The following is an 18836-nucleotide window of genomic DNA, read 5'->3' on the forward strand; positions in this document are numbered from 1 at the left end:
TATAGCACCCAGAGCACAGCCTGCTCTAAACTCACACACCTGGAACCAGCAGGCACCCCCAAGTAAACACAGAAAACAAATGAACTCAGACATTTTGACCCGCCAACCCCGATCCACATTGTAAGAAATAAGTCACCTTCATAGAAACAGGCCCAAGAGAGGAAACACTTCCACCGCCTGTCTAAATACGAGTCACCTTGCTGAACTTTTGGAATTGCTAGATAGTACACCAGATTTCTTCCTGGTCCTTCAGTTTAACAAAATTCCATTGATAAAAGAAGTAACATGAAACACCTGCTACCCTTACAGGAAGTGAAGTCACTTGACCTCTGGCCATGATGCTATCACATGAAGCAATATCTTATGAACGTTGAGCCTAATGGCATCTCAGGAAGTGGTCTTGTGGATGTAAAAACAACTTAAATAAGCATTAAAGTAATAAAATAATAAATAGTTGCTAAAACGGGTAAAGAATACCCACCATATGTTAACCAGTGTGCTGCTTTGATATGTTTTGGCTGGTATGACTGGGATCACATTATCCAATTTAGCAGGGCCTTTCCGAAAAATTATAGATTTTTTAAAAATATACGTCAAATTTAAGGTAGAATCTTTTCCATGTCATCCATTTGCAATTTAATTCCCCCAAAATATTCCTTCTTTCATAAAAATAGTATTGCGTTGACATATGTCAGAACTCTCTTAAAATTCTTAGCAATGTTGCAAAAACAACCTAGGAAATCCTTGGTTTCTTGTCAAATTAATCGTAAAAGAATTATGAGCAACACTTATTTCGAATTGAATCGTTTTTTTTTCTCAAGGCCCACCAAGTCCTTCAAATATCAGAACTAAAGTCCCAATGTGTTATATATTCACACTCATCTGTTCAGAATATTGAATGAGTGTAAACAAGAGCGAAACCAAATCAGTGGCCATCAATTAGAGTAATCAATATCACATGTTCTGTATCCATTAATGTTCCACCTCCACTGAATCGCAAATCCTTCCAAGAACAGAGGCAAATGTTGAGCTCAGAGAGGCATATGCCACCAGGTTGGAGAGATCATTTCAGGACAGTGAAGTATCCCCAGTCCGCAGCATTGGAATCTCTTGCAGTGCCTGAATAGGCACAACGGTATTTGTACAGACCCAAGTCCTTAGTGAAATGTCAGCCAATATTACCCGAGTGCTTGACTCATACAGTTACTCAGGAGGAAGAGGGGCAGAATAACCCACAAGTGATCGCTAACATGCCAACTTGTAAGATGATATGAGACAGGTGCCTCAGCAGAACCAACACAGTCCAAGTGCCAGTATGGGCAGTTACTATCCTCTTATGCCATATAAAGCCTGGCACGCCAAGTATAGTGAATGGGCCTCATTACGAGGTAGGTGGTAAGGGATTACCGGCACCGGTAAGGTTACCACCCTATTCCGAGGTCCCTTAGCGGGTCTCTTCCTTAACGCCTTGTTTTACCAGGCGTCATGGAAGGGACCTGTTAAGGGACTTCAGAGCTAATAACGGTACCGCAAATTGCGGTACCGTTAGTAGCTCCATCCCCATTCCCATTGAGCCCTATGGGGGCTCGAATGCGAATGGGGAATGGTTCCCGGAATGGGGATTTACCGGGTCCTCCAAGGTTGGAATGACCCGGTAAGTCCCTATTTCGGGAACCCAGACCCGGAATGCTGTAAGGGGGTAGCCATGGTGCTAATAGCACCTTGGCTACGTCCTACCTCGTAATGAGGCCCATGTATGCGAAATAGCCCCCTATTCCCGGACATTTTGGAATATGGTGAGTGGCGCCTCCTATATGTGGCTGCCACCATATAATGCCTGTTTTAGCCTCACATGCCAGGTAAAGGCATTTGTAAGGCGACATCACAAATAGCCTTCCATAGCTAAGTGTTGCCATCAAAGACCAAGTGTAGCCACCAAAACCTAAGAAATGCAATCGAAAGCCCAGTAATGACTCATATTCCTGGTAAAGTCACCATAGGTGCTTCCTCACATATGTGTGCTCTGCCATCATATACCAAGGGAAGCCTCAAATAGTATCTGATGCCAGTTAATGCCTCATAGTCCCCATATATAAGGTGCAGCCTCACATATGCTGCTGCTGCCATCATATGCAAATTGCAGCGTTAAATACCCCAGTAATTTCCTCCAGTGGCAGTTAAGGCCTCATATGCATGGTAGAGTCACCAGTTAATAGTGTAGAGCTTCACCTAAACTTCGGCCCTTTCCTCACACCGCAACATTTGCACTAAACCCCTCCGCCCCCCGGTGTACACCTCCGCCTTCAAGACTCTCAGGTGGCTGCTATAAATCTACGTCTTTTACGCATTATCATCTTCTTTTCTTTGAATCGCTGGCTCGGCGTTCACACGCCACCAGCTGCGTCTTTTTCCTAAGCCCGCCCAGTAGCGTCTCTTCGTGGGCCACCTCCTCTTCCGTCTCAAGCTGCATTGGGTGCGTGATGATGTAGTGGGCATTCCACCCCTTGTGCTTTAGCAGCCACTAGGAAGCTGCCGGGGCTAGTGGGGGGACCAGTGATGAGCATTAGCGACAGTAGACTCCGCCTGTGACGGAAAGAAAAACTATTAGACACTCAGCAATCAACCGTGATGACGTGGGAGCATTTCACCCCTTGGGCCTTAGCCGCCACAAGGAAGCTGCTGTTGGCTAGTGGAGGGACCAGTGATGAGCATTGCCGACAGTAGACTCCGCCTGTGACAGAAAGAAAAACTATTAGACACTCAGCTAACAACCGTGATGATGTGTGAGCATTCCACCCCTTGTGCCTTAGCCGCCACAAGGCTAGTGGAAGGACCAGTGATGAGCATTACCGACAGTAGACTCCGCCTGTGACAGAAAGAAACAATATTAGAAACACAGCAAACATGTCCTACTGGAAATAAAAGTTTGTTAGTTCATGCAACACTCCCACTCAACAATATTTACCTGTAAAATGATACACCCATAGTACTTCTGGACTCAACCTGTGCTACCTCAGTAACCCACCGAGCCCCCTTGACCCGACATTCATCAGAGAGGGAGAGTAGTTGTCACTTCCGGGCTGCAAATAGGGGGACCTCCTGCAGGCCGGGATATTCATTTGCCTCCCCAGGGCCAGCTGGTTCAAGCTGGACACTGGGGGCACGCCCTTTCCGCCTTCCTCAGGGTAGGGTATGCGAGCCGGACGCAGGGGGCCAGAGGGGCGGCCCACTATGCCAACTGTTCCCCTACCGTCCCTGCATGGCCTGTGCCATCTGATAAGTTGCTAGGGTGATATATACCCTGAGAGGATATTCGCAGCAGCCTCGTCCATTGAACCTAAGTTCAGCAGGCAGTAATTCCTACACACAGATCTCCGAGACTAATCAGTCTCTCCTGCAGGGAGTCTCTCTTACCAGGTATGTTGTGTGGTGCTCTCATTTTGTCAATAATTCTCCAGATCAAAGACCAAGTGTTCAGTCAATCCCACTGGCACCCTGAGACCTCATTGTTGGACCATACCTGTGTCACATTATGCATTCGTATGTTGCAATCAAGATTCTAACCTTTCCAGTGGTTGCAAGCAGCAAAACATGGGCATGGTGGCATTACTGTAAATAATAGGACTTCATGTACATTATTATCAGGAAAGGTGGGGCTTGAAAAAAGTACTGTTTGGTTTTAATTCTGACGAAATGTGAAGCTTATTTAAGGCTTTCCATTATTTTATGATCGTACATGTGCTGTGATCTGTTATGACAATTTGTGCGGTACAATGAAAGGTTTGCTGATGCTATGGGATATTGCTAATTACACACATATGGAAAGTTTGCAGAGGACAGAAAATGTAGATCTCTGATTATGGGAATACAACTGGGAAAGTGGCCATCTTATGGATCCAAAGCAGGCGTATTCTGCGGTGGATACAGAGCGGATTCAAGAGCCGCGATATGTAAATCAGCGCAAGGTGACATTCATCGCAAAGGCACACATTGAGCCATTAGAACGTGAACAGAGATGCAGAGACATAATCAGGGTTATTAAAGATATGCAGAAAAATGAACTTGCCGTTCCCGGCAGAATACCGGCAGAAGTGTTTCCGCTCTTGCAATTAGTAGCTGGAGAGGTCTTAGCAACAGGCAGGGCTCTGCATCTTGGCAGGATACACTACTACCATATTGACCTAGCTTGTTATTCAATTCAGATGGGAAGGTGTGAGCAAAACTTTTCACAAACAGATTATCAACAGAAATGACATCATTAGCCTCAGAACAACAAGATGTGTACCTGGATGGAATATCACAAAGCATATGAACGGTTCTTTATGATAACAGAGAATACATAACAGAGAATGCTTTTCCAGTGAAAACAATAACAGTGAAAACATGCCAGTTTTTGGGGGAGGTCACCCCATCCCCCTGTTTCTCTATGTGCTTAAACTAACCCCAGCCCCATTCCCACCCGTTTTACCCCTCTACCCCACCCCATATCTATTTTTAAAAATGTTCGATGATTTTTTCTCTGTTTTTGTTTCTCTGTTGTAGCATTCTCTGTAATTGTATTCTCTATTATCACTGGATACCCATATTAACACCATAACAGCACCCTTTGGTCGGAGCGGAACAGACAGTGTAGAAACAACAGCAATACTGCGAGACACAAAAAAAAGGGACATGGCAGGATATCATTGGAATCTTTTACACTAGCTTCTGGGAAAATTGGTGTAGGAGACAGGTTTGGTATAGGGGACAGGGAAGGGGGGAGAAAACAGGTTTATCAAAGGATCATATTTGTATATAGAGGCACAAAAGCCTTAATGATAAAAGGTCAAGCAGCCTACCGATTACATGAGGTGCAAGACAGGGATAGCCTCTCTCAACTCTTTAAATGCTCTGTAACATTGAACCTTTTGTTAAACAATTTCTACATAATCTTCAAGTCGTGATTACAGATTTTAGGAATGCTATCACTGCAATCAGAAGGTACAATAAGTTACTTACAATAGATTCAATATCATTCAGTAAACAAGCTAGCTATAGATTAAATATGGACAAAACTGTGTTTGCTAAAACACACCATTCACAGTTAGATTTACTGTACAACCAGACACACTGACTTAGGTAAATGCTCCAACGTAGTTTTTTGGTCCGAGTGAACAGATCAAGTGAAGCTCTTAAGAAATTAAATATCCTCCCATAGCCATTGATTTGCAGTTGTCATTTAACAAAAATGATCATATTCCCCTAATTTTGATGTTTTCAGGGCCCATCCATTGTGTGTCCCTACGAGCTTCATTAAAAGGGAAGTTTGCTCAGAAATGTTACTGGCCCAATGGATAGGGCATTTATTTATTAGCATATTTCGATCGATCCAGAAAATGTTTCCTATGCGTCTTACCTTCGATTTTCTCACATTTACACATGCAAAACTCCCATGTTGGAAGCTGCCATCTTGTGCTAATCTTATCCGTTGATCAATTGCCCTACTTTCAAGTGCCCTTTGAGGCAGTAAATCATAAGGCTGGCCCTAAAGCTGACATCATTGGAAGCTTATGCCCTTTGTCACAACAGCAGTGCATGTCTCAGGTCTCCCATCAACAAACCAGCCATGGCTGATCCTGCTTAGCTTCACTGGGCAGCAGAGTCGAGCCCATCCAGGTTGTAAAGCCAAACACAGTCAATGCTTCATCCTAGCACGCCGAAGTCTACTAATCATTTGCCGATCCTGCTTAGCCTCACAAAGCAGGGTCAGCAAATGAAATGATTAGAACTAGTTCCAGTTCAATATTATTTTCAAAGCCTCATTTGTTGATTCCTTGCTGATATCAATCAAATGTTTTTTAATGGTTTGTAATGAGTTACCTACTCTATAAGGTATTCTGGCCCATCCTTCCCAACTGCATTATGGATGAGCCAATAGGGGTCATTATGAGTCTGGCATTCCTTAAAAGTAGTAGTAATGGATATACCACCACATTTACCTTTCAACTGAATTATGAGTCAGCATTAATTCTGCCTGCTGTTTTAAAGTCCAAGGCATTACAGTTGGTGGAATTACAGTCAGCAGAATTACTGCCGAAACACCAAAGCAGTGTTACTGTCCTATCACAAGTTTGGACACAGCGGTAGTACTGCCGAAATTCGGTGCTAATTCTGCCGAAAACACAGCACAGTTACTGTCAGCTTCTAGGTGGAGGTAAATGCATGCAGGTGCCACAAATGAAGCCACATGTGAATCTAATCAGCAGAAAGGGGGCTATGTAAGGCACACACTTTCCCCAAACACACTTTTTAAAACCATGCTGCCACTAGCCATTGTGTGATGGGACATGTATCTGCTCATGCAGTGCCTGGAACTAGAGAAGTAGGAAAACCAGCCCAGGGCACAAGGTGCAGAGAGGAGGAGATGCCATGTAAGGCGAACGTCCATACCCAGGGTCAGGCCCTCACCCTGGACCCTTAAAGACTGGCACCTGGTAACCCTGTACCGGATCAACAGGGAGACCAGAGGTGAGCTGCTCACCACAATCCAGGGGGACATTCAGAGCAGGATTAACATCAGGAGAGCTGTGTCGCCGTTGCTAAAGCTACTGTCAATCCTGCAATTCCTGGGAACTGGCATCCTTCAGCATTATGTGGCCATGCATCCCGTTCCAGCAATACGCTTTTTCCACCGGCACTAATTCCCCCGGCGGAATTAGCACCAATTGGCTGGCAGTAACAGTAATTCTGCAGTATATCGGTGGAATTACAGCCGGGGGTACCCTGTTTCAGTGGTAATTCCACCGGTGGAATTACTGTTACCATCAAAGGTGTGTGCATGCTCCCGACAAGTTGTAATGAGGTTGTAATTCTGCTACAAACCACAGCGGTTATAGTAATTCCACGGGGTGGAATTACCACCGTATTACCACCAAATTTGTAATGACCGCAATGGGTTTTAAGTTCTATCAGCAGGAAGCCAAACATGTGTTTTTAGCACTGGAAATATTTAGTTGTGGGGTTTGAGGTTGTTTTTTTCAGTACAAGCTTCAGTTGTGAATTTCTTGGCAAGTCCTTGGTATACAACTTTCCAGTTCACGCTTCAAGAAAATAAGGGCTTCTCCCAACTTGATTTTGTGGTTTATCTTTATGAGAGGGAGAATATGTGTAAGTAACTAAAAACAGCTAACATGTTTTTATAAAAATTGGTTTCATAACATTGGCAATCATTGTATGTTTGTTTCTTTATTTTTACTCCATGCTTGCCCACATCATGCATGTCTCTACCTCAGACAAGCCCCCTTTTTAAAATTAAAGTTTTTTGTGGCAATATAGTCTTGTTTCAGTTGTTCATTTAAGTTAACTGGAGTTCCATCTTTTTGTTTATCTGTTTGAACCCTGCTATACATATCCGTTGTGCCAACGCTCATCCAATCTTTTAAAGAGAGGACTTATGCTCGAAGCATCAACCACAAAATGCTTGCTGACCCGTGGAGTGTTTTGCTGCTGCTGAGGAAATGTAAACCTGGTTTTCGGCAACAGCATTTCATGTACGTGACTTTAAAGTCACTTCTAGTTTCCTTCAACCCTGATTCCAGTGTGGAAACACAGAGGAAGCTGAACATGTTTGAAAATAGTACGAAGCAAAAATATCCCATCTACCCTCTTTCCTCCCTCCAGAATGAGGATAGAAGTGAAGAGAACGTTAATTTTGTGACAATCCTGCATCAGATGTCCACTATGTGGAAATCCTATCCTGGAATGTGTGTTGGCACCAGCATGGGTCAAGTCCTACAAATTTAAGTGGGGGGACTCATTAACAAACGTAATGGTATGTGACGTCGCCAGAAATTCGCATATCAAGGTGAAAAATGCACATTTCATTAAATTGGCGTGGCATAACCACCCAAACTGAACAGGACGAATGGCATTTGCCCTTCATAAAATCAACACACACACAAAACCAAGAGAGGATATTTTCTTCTAATAGTGTTTTTGAAAACGTTAAAAGGAGTGCATGTTTAAATTCCTAGAACCAACACAACTGATTTCCCTGGAACTTGCGGTACCGAAATGGGACATTTCACCTTTAGTTGTTTATTTTTCATTGCGTTATATAGTGCATTGGTGAAGTCTACGGCCTACAAATCTGCCGACTGCGGTTTGATCCCAAGGTTGGGTTTAATTCATAAATTCAAAGAGGACATTCAATGTTTATCATTTTAGCTGGGGGGGACTGAGTCCACCCTCTGAATAAAGTGGGTGGTGTCTCCCCACCCCTGTGTACCCTCGACTTGCGCCTAGGGCACCAGCATTATGAAAACTACGGTGCCACACACCACTCTGTATTTTTTAAGGTACTCAAAGTTTTTTTTTTTTATAACAGTTGCTTTTTACTGTTGGTATGGTGAAAGGGTAAGGGACTTGATCTTGTCAGGGGGGAACAGGAATTCCTCCTGACCTGGGATAGAAACCCAACAAGGGCCTAAACCAGAGCCAGTCCTATCCCAGAGATGGGGTGAGCGAGACCGGATGGTCCAAGTCCCTGAACCCACATTTATGCCTTGTGTTTAGACCTTGGGTACCTTGTCATTGACCCAATGCCTCTTGTAACAAGGTCAGTAACCCACTTAGCCTGGGGTGGGAGCTCTTCCAGTGAGCAATGCAGAGCGAGCCCTCTGGAATAATGACAGTTTGGAGGACCCCATTGACCCAGTTGCTGACACCGTTTTCTCTTTCCTGAGAAGCTTCATGCATGGCGGACGACCACCTGCAAGATACAAATCCATCAGCACCCCATGCCAACCAAAATATGGAAACCTCACTGGAAAGAGAAAGCCAGTGTTGAAAGAGCTGGAGCCCCTGCTCATCTGTAAGGAGCCCTACGCGAGTGGCGTAGAGACAGAGCTCGGTGAATGGAGGCCACCGCGTGTGAAGCCATGGCTGTTACTGATGCCGCACACCAGCCTTAGCCCACACGGCATTGAGACTGGTGCAGCTACCTAGACTACAAGGACATACAATTAGAAACTGCCCAACAAAGACTGGACTTACCTCAGGAGTGGCCATGCTAGACCCCCTAAAACGACCTTGGACACTGTACAAAATAAATCACCATTGTTGTACCGCAGCAGTCCCAAATGGGGAAAGGGTACAGTGCTTAAAATGCTATGTGAAAACTTTGTTGTGTGTAACACCTCCAGGGTGGGGAAGACAAGGATATATTGGCCAGGGACAGTGGACCAACCAGAGGATAGCGAGGGGGTAAAAAGAGACCCCAGGAAGCAGGCGATGTGGGTTGTTCGAGTGAGGTCACAGGAGGAGAAGATAGCCGAGCAAGAGACCAGCAGGAGGAAGGACGTTGGATAGGAGAATGGATCAGATTTCTGGAAAAGGTGAGGCATTGGTTTGTGAGTGTAAGTGGTACTGCATTGTGAGTATGTGTGAAAAACTGGCAAGTGCGATTAGGAGAGGGCGTATAGGGAGTTAATGTGAAGTGCTTGCGTGAGTGAAAGGTGGGTGTCTAGGTATTCTGTATATACTAACCTGGGAGTAGGGCCCTAGGGCTAGCGAGGGACAGCCCTAGGGCCCCGAGAAATCATTCAATAAAAACCTTGAACTGTCTCTGAGACTCAGAATATTCCATGAGCCATCTTTGACACTCCTGACAAATTTGCTGGCCAGAATTCTTTTTATGTTTTTCCAGAACTTCAGGGTATCCCTACATATTATCCCCACCAAAACAATTGCTGTATATATGGTCGTCTGGAACACCATAGGCAATATTTTTTGGGGGGATCATTTGTGGGAGCGGGGGTTGTGGAGGTGTCCCCCGCAGGGTCCATGCCTCAATATCACCTCAAAAATATGGCGATATTTTTTTATTGCAATATTTTCGCAGGTACATTAACACATGGAACCATCTTCAGGGACCAGTATCTTAGCAGCCACAAAAGCACATAACAGACCGAAAATAGAAACGCACAGTCCGAATTCAACCTGAAAAGTACCCACCCTTAGCAATGCTAGCGTCTCACAAAATGAATAGGACCCACCAGAGCTGAAGCAGATGAAGAGCCCCCACCCAATGAACACAATCTACCAGCAATAGAAACTGATTCAAATTCTACATACAGGGCTAAAAAGGTTTTTTTCCAAGATTCCCCATGTGATAAAGCATGCCTGGGGGGGGGGGACAATAGATGGAGAATTCACGCCAGAGTCATCTGATGGACAGAACCAATGGAGGGGGAGTTTAGGACAGGAACAGAATAAAGGGCGGTATAAAAAAGCCAGCAGAAATACAGCATGGTGAAAGGTGTTCGGGGGTTCCTAGTGATTGCATCAAATGCAAAACCATTGAAAAAAAATGCATCAGAAAAAGTGTTTTTTTAAATGGGGGGTCCCCTACCAACCCCCGTTGTTTTACCCCTTGAAACCCATTATAGTAATAAAAAAAACCTTTACCTACAAAAAAATGCATTTTTTTCACTGCATTATTTTTTCGATGCTTTTGCATTCGATACTATTTATTCGATGCAATACCTGGATACCATGTTTTCGGGTGAGGTCAGGTGTTCTGGAGAGAGAACAAGAGACCAACAAGAGGACGGAAGGAGGAGAGGAGTGCCGAGGAGTTTTTGTTGTTGTTGCAGGTTATTCCAGGTGAGTTGTTGATTATGACGTAGAGTGATAACAAGTTGGGGAGAGTGAAGTGTCACAGATGACTCAGAAATCATTCAGAGTCAGGGAGGCACTCCAAGGGGTTTTACTGATAATTTGTGGAACCTAGGGCTGTCCCTCTTTTTCTCTTCTCCCTTGGGATCCTCTTCCTAACCCAAGCATCCGTAACCCCAGGTTAGTACTATTGATCAGTAATCCGTACTATCTACTTCTTGACTTATGCTGCGGATGGTCTCCCTAAATGATGCCTTTGAAAACTACCTCAAGACTTTCTATCTGTGCCTAATCTAGCCATATGTTAGTGTTCTATATGGAATTGGGATGGTGCCAGATGGAATTGGGCTGGTTCTCCCCTATCCACACTCATCTATTCATCTTTGCTCTTACTGTCGCCCGTCCTCGACTCCTCCCCACCAAACGTCTGTCCCTCCGATGTTTCACTTCGCCTTACTCCTACCTTAACCATTAGATGTTAACTCTTCTCTTTCCAGGGTTACTACGCCTCCTCCCACACTACTACTAGTCCTCCTCCCACACTACTACTACTGCCACACTAATCCTCCTTCACTACTTCTCCTCACCCCTCATTACTCCTCCCACACCACTACTGAGCCACCCTCCTTCCACCCTGTCCCAGTCGTCTCACACTCAGACCTTACACTACCCTTTCTACACGCTTGTCTCACACACATGCACTCTCACACTACAGACCCACTTTCACTCTCAAACTAATACCTCATCTTTTCATACAGTCTCCTCTACAAGCCGTTGTTTCCTCCTGCTGGTCACTAGGTAACCCTCCAACCCCTCTGCTGGCCTCAACCAATTAACCCACCCTTCGTGCTTCCAGTCCTGTGTTCAAATTGGTTTAATAAGGTTAAGTGGGGGGTTTGTCTTGGAAACCCCTATGAGTCTAGTTCCTGGGTAGTCTAGAGGACCTTGTAAATATGGTGTGTACTGAATCCCATGAGCCTGGGGCTCTTGGCGTTCCACAATACTGCTGCCTCATGGGGGATGTACTTCCTGTCTTGACGACGTGGAGGGTCGCGGCGTCGCCGTCACAGCCGGCGCTCTTTCGGTGGTTCTTTTCCCCAGGCTTCCTGTAGCTTCTTCGACACGCCTATTCGGTCTTCCTTCCTGAAGGGAAAAAAGGATACAGACAAATATCTTGATGAGGCATGGGCAGGGTGTGGAGAGGTCTGCACACAAACATTTTGGCATATAGGAAAGGGGTGAGTATCAGGGCCTGTTCTGCTTTTCCTACCCAATTAGGAGGTTGGTTTAATCCTCCCCTGGTTTGGGTCCATCCCCTCCCTATCGTACCTGACAAGGCAAGGGCATTTGTCTTGCCCCACAAACTGTGAATGAAAGAGTGTTTGTGAGAGTGACCATAGTAGGGACAGAGAGAGAAAGGGATGTCTAAAAGAGTGAGAGGAAAGGAGAAGAGAGAGGAGAGATGGAAAGTGGATACGGAGAGAGGAAAAGTGAGAAGGGAGAGGAGAGGTGAGGAGAAGGAGAAAGGTAAGCTGAGAGAGAAGAGTAACTATGGAGGTGATGGACGAGGAGGAGACGGGGGTGTAAGACAAGGGTAGGAGTAGGAAGAGCAGGGCGAGGCACGAAAGGGAGCAAGTGCAAGAAATGAGGATTAGTGCAGATGGAGTTAGCACAAATAACAGCCATTTTGGAAAAGCACCTTGAAAAGATGACTATAGTAGGGAGCCTGTGGGAAGTCCTGGAGGGAGAGAGTAAGAGGAGGTCACATCTTTGGGGCCTCACCAAAATGGTAGGCAATGTTGTAGACAGTCGGGTTACCTGTTACTAGTCTTAAAGATCCACTCTGGGGTAGCGGGATCCCACTGCAGCTCAAGAGGGACAGGGGTGCCACTTAGGTGGAACCGCCCCTTGCCCTTGAAAATTCTGAGGAAACCATGCTTTTGTCTTGAGATATAAAAGACCCTTAAATCAACCTTTGGGGTCTGGGAAGTCTGTGTAGCCATCTGTGACAATATAAGTGTACTACAGAGGGTCAGTGGTCAGTCCATGGCCAATAACTGGTAGTCTCTCATCGCCGGTTCCTCTCTGCATGGGAGGTATAGGTAGATGGTGAAGCATCGCCATAATTGTGTGAAGTTTGAAGGGAAATGGGAATGTTTCTGTTACACCCGAGTTGGAGGAGTGGATTTGCATGGAAAAGCAGAGGTAGGATTTCCCTGTTGGGGCTGAAAATAAAGTTGCAGTGAAATACTCTACACAATCTATTCCTGGCATTATTGATTTGCGTAGGGTTGAAAGTTAGATGCACTGGCGGCCGGCACATACAATCGGTCAAACCAGGATGACCAAAGATGATATGGATCTGATACTTTGGAATGTGCATGGAATTCATGGGTTTCGCAAGAGAGCAAGGTTCATTGATATGGCCGCCGGAGGTAAGCCTCTAATGTTATTTCCAGGAAACTCACCTCACGGAAGGAGAACACCAAAGATTAGAATTAAATGGGGGGGGGGGGTGATCAGTTGTTTAGCTCCTCCTTCTCGTCATCTGCCAGACGAGTACTGAGTTCATTGAGAAAATTGTTTCCATAATTGGTGGACAAGATGTTCACTGGCTCAGCAGGTAGATTATGAGTGGGTATTATCTATATTATATGCTAAGCCGACAGTGCTTGATTTGTTATGCGCCAAATACAGAGGATGCAGTCTTTTTCGATTTAATTGTGAGTTTTGTTAATCGACATCCTCATCATTGGCTGATATGGGCGGAGGCAATTGTAACCCTATATTGGATGGCATATGTCTGGTGCGGGGGGCATGAATTAGGAGGAAGCTCTACTGTCCTACAACAGCACATAGATGTTTAGGATGGGGGCAAGGGCGGTGTTGTCCTTATTCAGGTGATAGATGGTGCTTCTGTTACTCGCCCAGCCTTGATACCTAAAGCTGCACTGATTGTGGTTCTCTTAAATTGGAAGAATTGCATGGAATTGTCTATGTGGACCGTTCACTGTCCGATCATCTTCTAGTAGGATTTGGAGGGACAAGGCGTCCCCATGGGAGATCCACCAGGAGGCTTCCTGTCAAGGCATGCGAAAACTATCAACAATTACATTGCTACATTCAAAGAGAGTTCGAGGCGGGTGCGTGCCATTACATGGGAGGACTTCAATGTGACTATGCGGGGGGTATTTAAAGCAACAGCATGTGGGTTAAAAAGGAGCTGCATAGGAAAGTTTCAGGGTTGGAGGATAGAGTCAGTCAACTCGAGTGAGATATCATTGGAACACCTCAGTTAAGGGAACAATCAATGGCTGGTAACGCAGATTTATGTAATACAGACTAGTTACTGGGTAAGCATTACTTTCAAATCTACTTGGCTAGACACAATAAGGAAGTACAAAAGTGGGCAGAACATTGTCCAGACTGGCAAACAGAGACGGGGGATCTAATTTCACACTGCAAATGAAAGACACAGCAAGCTTATGGAACTGATGTGAGACTTAATAAGGTGGACCCCAGAGAATCGGGGGCATGTCCTAGGTGTCATCATTCTCCCGCTTTATTCCAGAATATGTGGTGGGCTTGCGCATGTGCGTAACGTTTTGGGTGGAAGTCTTGTGTTAGGCGGAAACCTGTGCAGTTCCCTCTGGGACCACTGCAAAAGATTTAGGACTACAGGTGTTTGGCAGTAAACCCACTTGGTAGCAGTCTGTACCACACAGATTCACTTGGTAGCTGTGGCTGAGCAGTCAGACTTCCCTCAAGAAGAGTTAGGCAGTATGTGGAGTATACAAAATAGGGCAATCTACACAGTAGAACAAGCAAACACGGAACAAGGCTTCGGTGTAAAGATATAAAGGTATTTATTTATAACAACACATCTATGGAAAACACTCTGGCACTAGTACGGCAAACAACCTCAATCACAAGTACTTACACGAAGAAAAAGATCAGTCCCCCTAACAATAGTTCGACAAGTCTAGGTTCACCGGCATCACTTATTTGCAGACAGAGGTGTATGCTTTAACCTAGATGGCACTCTAGTATTCGTTAGGACGGGAGAGAAAAATAAGGCAGGTTATGAAATCAACTCGGTACCAATACTTTACGGACAAATGCAAGGCAAGTAAGGCAGGGTCTACTGCAGATCACAAAGTTCAGAGGCCAGGCCCACTCGGAGAGAGGCAAGGCGATATGTTCCAACAAGTGTCTCAGTGGAAATGCGCTTCGAGTCTGTATCGCAAATTGTTATGGAAAGATTGGACCAGTTCAGAACAGTACGTTAAAGAAAGCTTGGAGGCGACCCAATGGAAAGGCGAGGATTAAGACACCTCACTCTATCCGGCAGAAAGGGAAGCCAGGCGGACATGGTACCTTGTTTGTGGAGAGACAGCTCCGGCGGGGGCAGTTGTTCCTGGTGGTGGATGCACGTCGGGTCTTTGCCAAGAGAAGAGATGATCTTGTCGTCGAAGAAAAGTGGAAGATTGGTGCACCACCAGGGAAGAGACCAGCCGCGGAGTGCTCCGTCACAAAGCACCACCTTTTGGTCGCGGTACAGGGGTAGTGGCTATCCAGTTGCCAGGGTGCTCTGCACGGGCAATTCGACCACTGCGTCCTGGAGCAAAGAAAAAGCAAAGGGGACTGGTTGTTTCCACCAGTCAGGGGAAGAGACTCTCCGGCGGGGAGATCCCCTCTGTCGTCTGGAATTGGTGAGTCGGTTCACCAGGGCTCCACCGGAGGTGTCGTCGTTGTAGGTCGGCTCAGCTTTACCCTCGTCGGATTCGTAGATCCTGTGGCGACTTCTGAAGATCCAGTCCCAAAAGCCCTGCTTTTATGCAGAAAACCCCCATTCATTCAGCCTAGCTGTGAATCAAAACACGCTAACTGGTGAGCGGGGTGGCTCACCACTTGGGCCAATCACACCAGAGTGCGACTGGAGTTGGCAAGGCAACTCAGTCCAGGGTGCCTAAACCCCCTCCCACACCGCTGTGGTAACCCAGACAGAATGGCACCACTTTGGAGGGTCTCTGTACAGAAGCCCGCCAAAAGTGGAACAAAGGGCTCAAACTTTGGTTTAGGAGTCACACAGACGAACACAGACGGCATTTTAAAAACCGAGTTCTGGCCGAAAATACCATCCGATAGACTTATTTAAGATAAGTAAACCGGTGGTATGTTAGAGATTAACGAGAAAAAGTATAAATCTCCAACAATGGGAAGAATCCCATAGGGTTATATTCGGGGTTGAATATAACAAGTAGTTTCCACTGCCACCAGCCAAAACTCGACGAGGGGGGACGGGACAGTGCCCCCGCGAATAACAGACCCAGGAGTAATCGAATTACCCCTACTAGTACGTCCACAATAGGATGGTTTGTACTAGTTCTGTTAGTAAATTTAGGTCTAGTAAAGCCAATGGTGACTTTACATGCCCGGGGAGACAGTAGTCAGTCCCCGGGTATGGAGTCTATGATGGAGGTCCGCTAGGACGCCCCAGTGCTACGGCACGGAGGGTGCAGTGTAACACACATAGCAAAACATATGAGACCCTATGGAGTAAAAGACCCCATAGCCCATAGAACACATTGACATTCAAAGGAATTACACACATTCATGTCCAAGAGTGGGAGAAAAAGAGTCTCACTCTTGGCAGGATGGAAAAAACAAACTCCAGAAATCCAGCAAAGCTGCTGGGGGACTCACTAGGTTAGGAAATTCAGCCCAACCAGAGAATTCTCCCTAACATCTTGCAATCTCCAGCTGATTATTCTGAATGTCCACGGGTTCCTAGCGGGGCTTGCTCCCTGAACATAAACTTGATAAACTGATTGGCAAATTCACACGTCTGCGATTAGAGAAAGTGGAAGGGCGCGTAGCAGTGCAGTGGAACTTAGTTAGCAGGGGCAAGATTGAACGGCGGGGTGCTAATCTGAGAACATGGGTGCATGCAGTTCGGATCTCTGTGTAAGGAGAGAAGACTACGCCGCAGGTGACCATCTCATATGTAGACGGGTCATGTTTCTACAGGCTCAGGAACCAGACTCGGATCATTATCCTCTAGGGGGGGTTCTATTTATCTAGAAATGATTATAGAGTTGTTTGTAAATTGCTTTTTATACTCCGTAACAGAGAACGATTGGGCTCAGACATTTGATGCACAGGGTTTCTGTAGTTGTATTTGCTGCAAGAATTGTTCGCGGGAGCGAGTTCCTCTAAAGAAATGGAATTCTTCACTTTGCTACCAAAGACAGGCTGTTGCCACTTCAATTAACAAATCAACATAAAGTCACTTCCAGTCTCTGTATCCTGAATGCAGGCATAAAAAACTCCTTACAGCCTGTGAGGTGGAGCTAGCGGAACAGCTTCGCCAACCCGCAATACCCGGGAGCGGAACATTTTCCCCAACCCGCAATACCCGGGGGTGGAACAGCATCCCCAACCCGCAATACCCGAGAGCGGAACAGTGTCCCCAACCCGCAATACCCGAGAGCGGAACAGCGTCCCCAACCCGCAATACCCGGGAGCGGAACAGTGTCCCCAACTCGCAATACCCGAGAGCAGAACAGTGTCCCCAACCCGCAATATCCGAGAGCGGAACAGCGTCCCCAACCCGCAAATACCCGGGAGCGGAACAGCGTCCCCAACCCGCAATAGCCAGGAGCGGAACAGCTTCCCCAACCCGCAATACCAGAGGTCTACATCACATGCCATGGTTTGCCCCCCCATCTCTCACAATGGCGTGGTGGCTTCACCATCCCCATCAAGAGACAGCTAAGCCTGCGTGGCTGCCTAGCATGCCATTGTCTAGGGCTGGGGGTAAGGAGCCGCATTTGCATGTGGACCGGGGGAGGCAACGTGTCACTTTTTCTTGTGCCGCTGTTTGATGTGGGTCTATCCATCTGCATTGATGTTAGTTACTTAAAAAATCAATGCTCCCCTTTACTGTCATTCAGAGAAGATCTCTGCTTGTGCGGTGATCTGATCAGATCTGACCCTGTGTGGCTGAATCTGCACAGTGTCCACAACCTCACTCCGAATCTGGCCTTCCTTTAATGCACTGGTCAGGAGCAATTACAAATGCACTGAATCCAACTACACAGTCACAGCATGTATGTGTCCAAAGAATGCACCAATTCATGTGCATGCTTTTATTTTATGATTACATAGTTTCTTACAAACGTTTATCAATTCCTTTAAAAGTTATCATCATAACTTCATAACATCAAAAATAAAAGAACCAAGACGAATCATCATACACACACTTTTACCAGTAGGTCCGTCCCTTTTTACACCTGGAGTACTTACACCTGGAGTACTTCCTTCAAAAACGGTATTGATGCAAAAATGAGGCCAACATCTTCGCCTCGCCCCAAGAGATTTGACCAGAAGCGTTCCGCTTCTTCGCAGTGTTTTGATTTTAAGCACTCACCCAGGAACTTGGTTCTGAGCTCAGCCAGGCCCCTGAAATCCACTAGAATGTACATTGTATGTGTCCTCCAAGTGCCACTGGGACCAAAGTGCTCATTGAATGCGCTGTACTCAATAAGCAGGCTGCCCCGTCTTACGGGGGGAGGTGACCCAATGGCTTGGCATAGATGGCCGAGGGTATGGTGTTTTAAAAGTATACTATTAAGTGATAGCCAATGTCATAGGCTTGTCTGTCTGGACTTTAATTTCAAAATGTATTGCAAGAACCTGGCTCTGATGCTGTCTCCCATTCACTGCCCTACTCTGTCATCACAAGAACCTCACCACCACCCACACCACACCATCCAGTTGATGCCCACTACCAAATGCTCAGCAGCACAACCATACCCAGAGCTACCAATGTGTATCTCACCACCATGCTATTCTTTGCAGCCAGCCCATTGCTCACAACCTATCTTCCAAATGCTGCCCTCCTGGACACTACAACGGCACGTCATTCCGTCATGCCACGGCTCCACCAATATTCCCACCACCACACTACTGTCACCATGCTCCTCACCGCCATTTTACTCTGTACCTTGCTCAGCTCTCCGCTAACTCCCGGCTCCAAGCTACCACACCCTTCACCACCATTACCGCACACTCCACCACAATCATGGTACCCACACGCATCGGATACCTATAGCCATAATACTCCCAAACACTGTACTCTCCCTCTCTATACTGTAATGCAATACTCACTTTATGCT

At 46.1% G+C, this 18836-nt stretch overlaps 1 protein-coding gene across 8 annotated transcripts in view; it reads left to right on the top strand.

Moving 5' to 3' along the window:
• The window catches only part of CACNA1C (calcium voltage-gated channel subunit alpha1 C), a 2322072-nt gene that overhangs the window by 1067196 nt on the left and 1236040 nt on the right, over nt 1–18836 (top strand). The window lies entirely within an intron of this gene.

Source organism: Ambystoma mexicanum, chromosome 12 (assembly GCF_040938575.1).
Source record: "Ambystoma mexicanum isolate Mex_15411 chromosome 12, UKY_AmexF1_1, whole genome shotgun sequence".
In the NCBI taxonomy this organism is placed as follows: Eukaryota; Metazoa; Chordata; class Amphibia; order Caudata; family Ambystomatidae; genus Ambystoma; species Ambystoma mexicanum.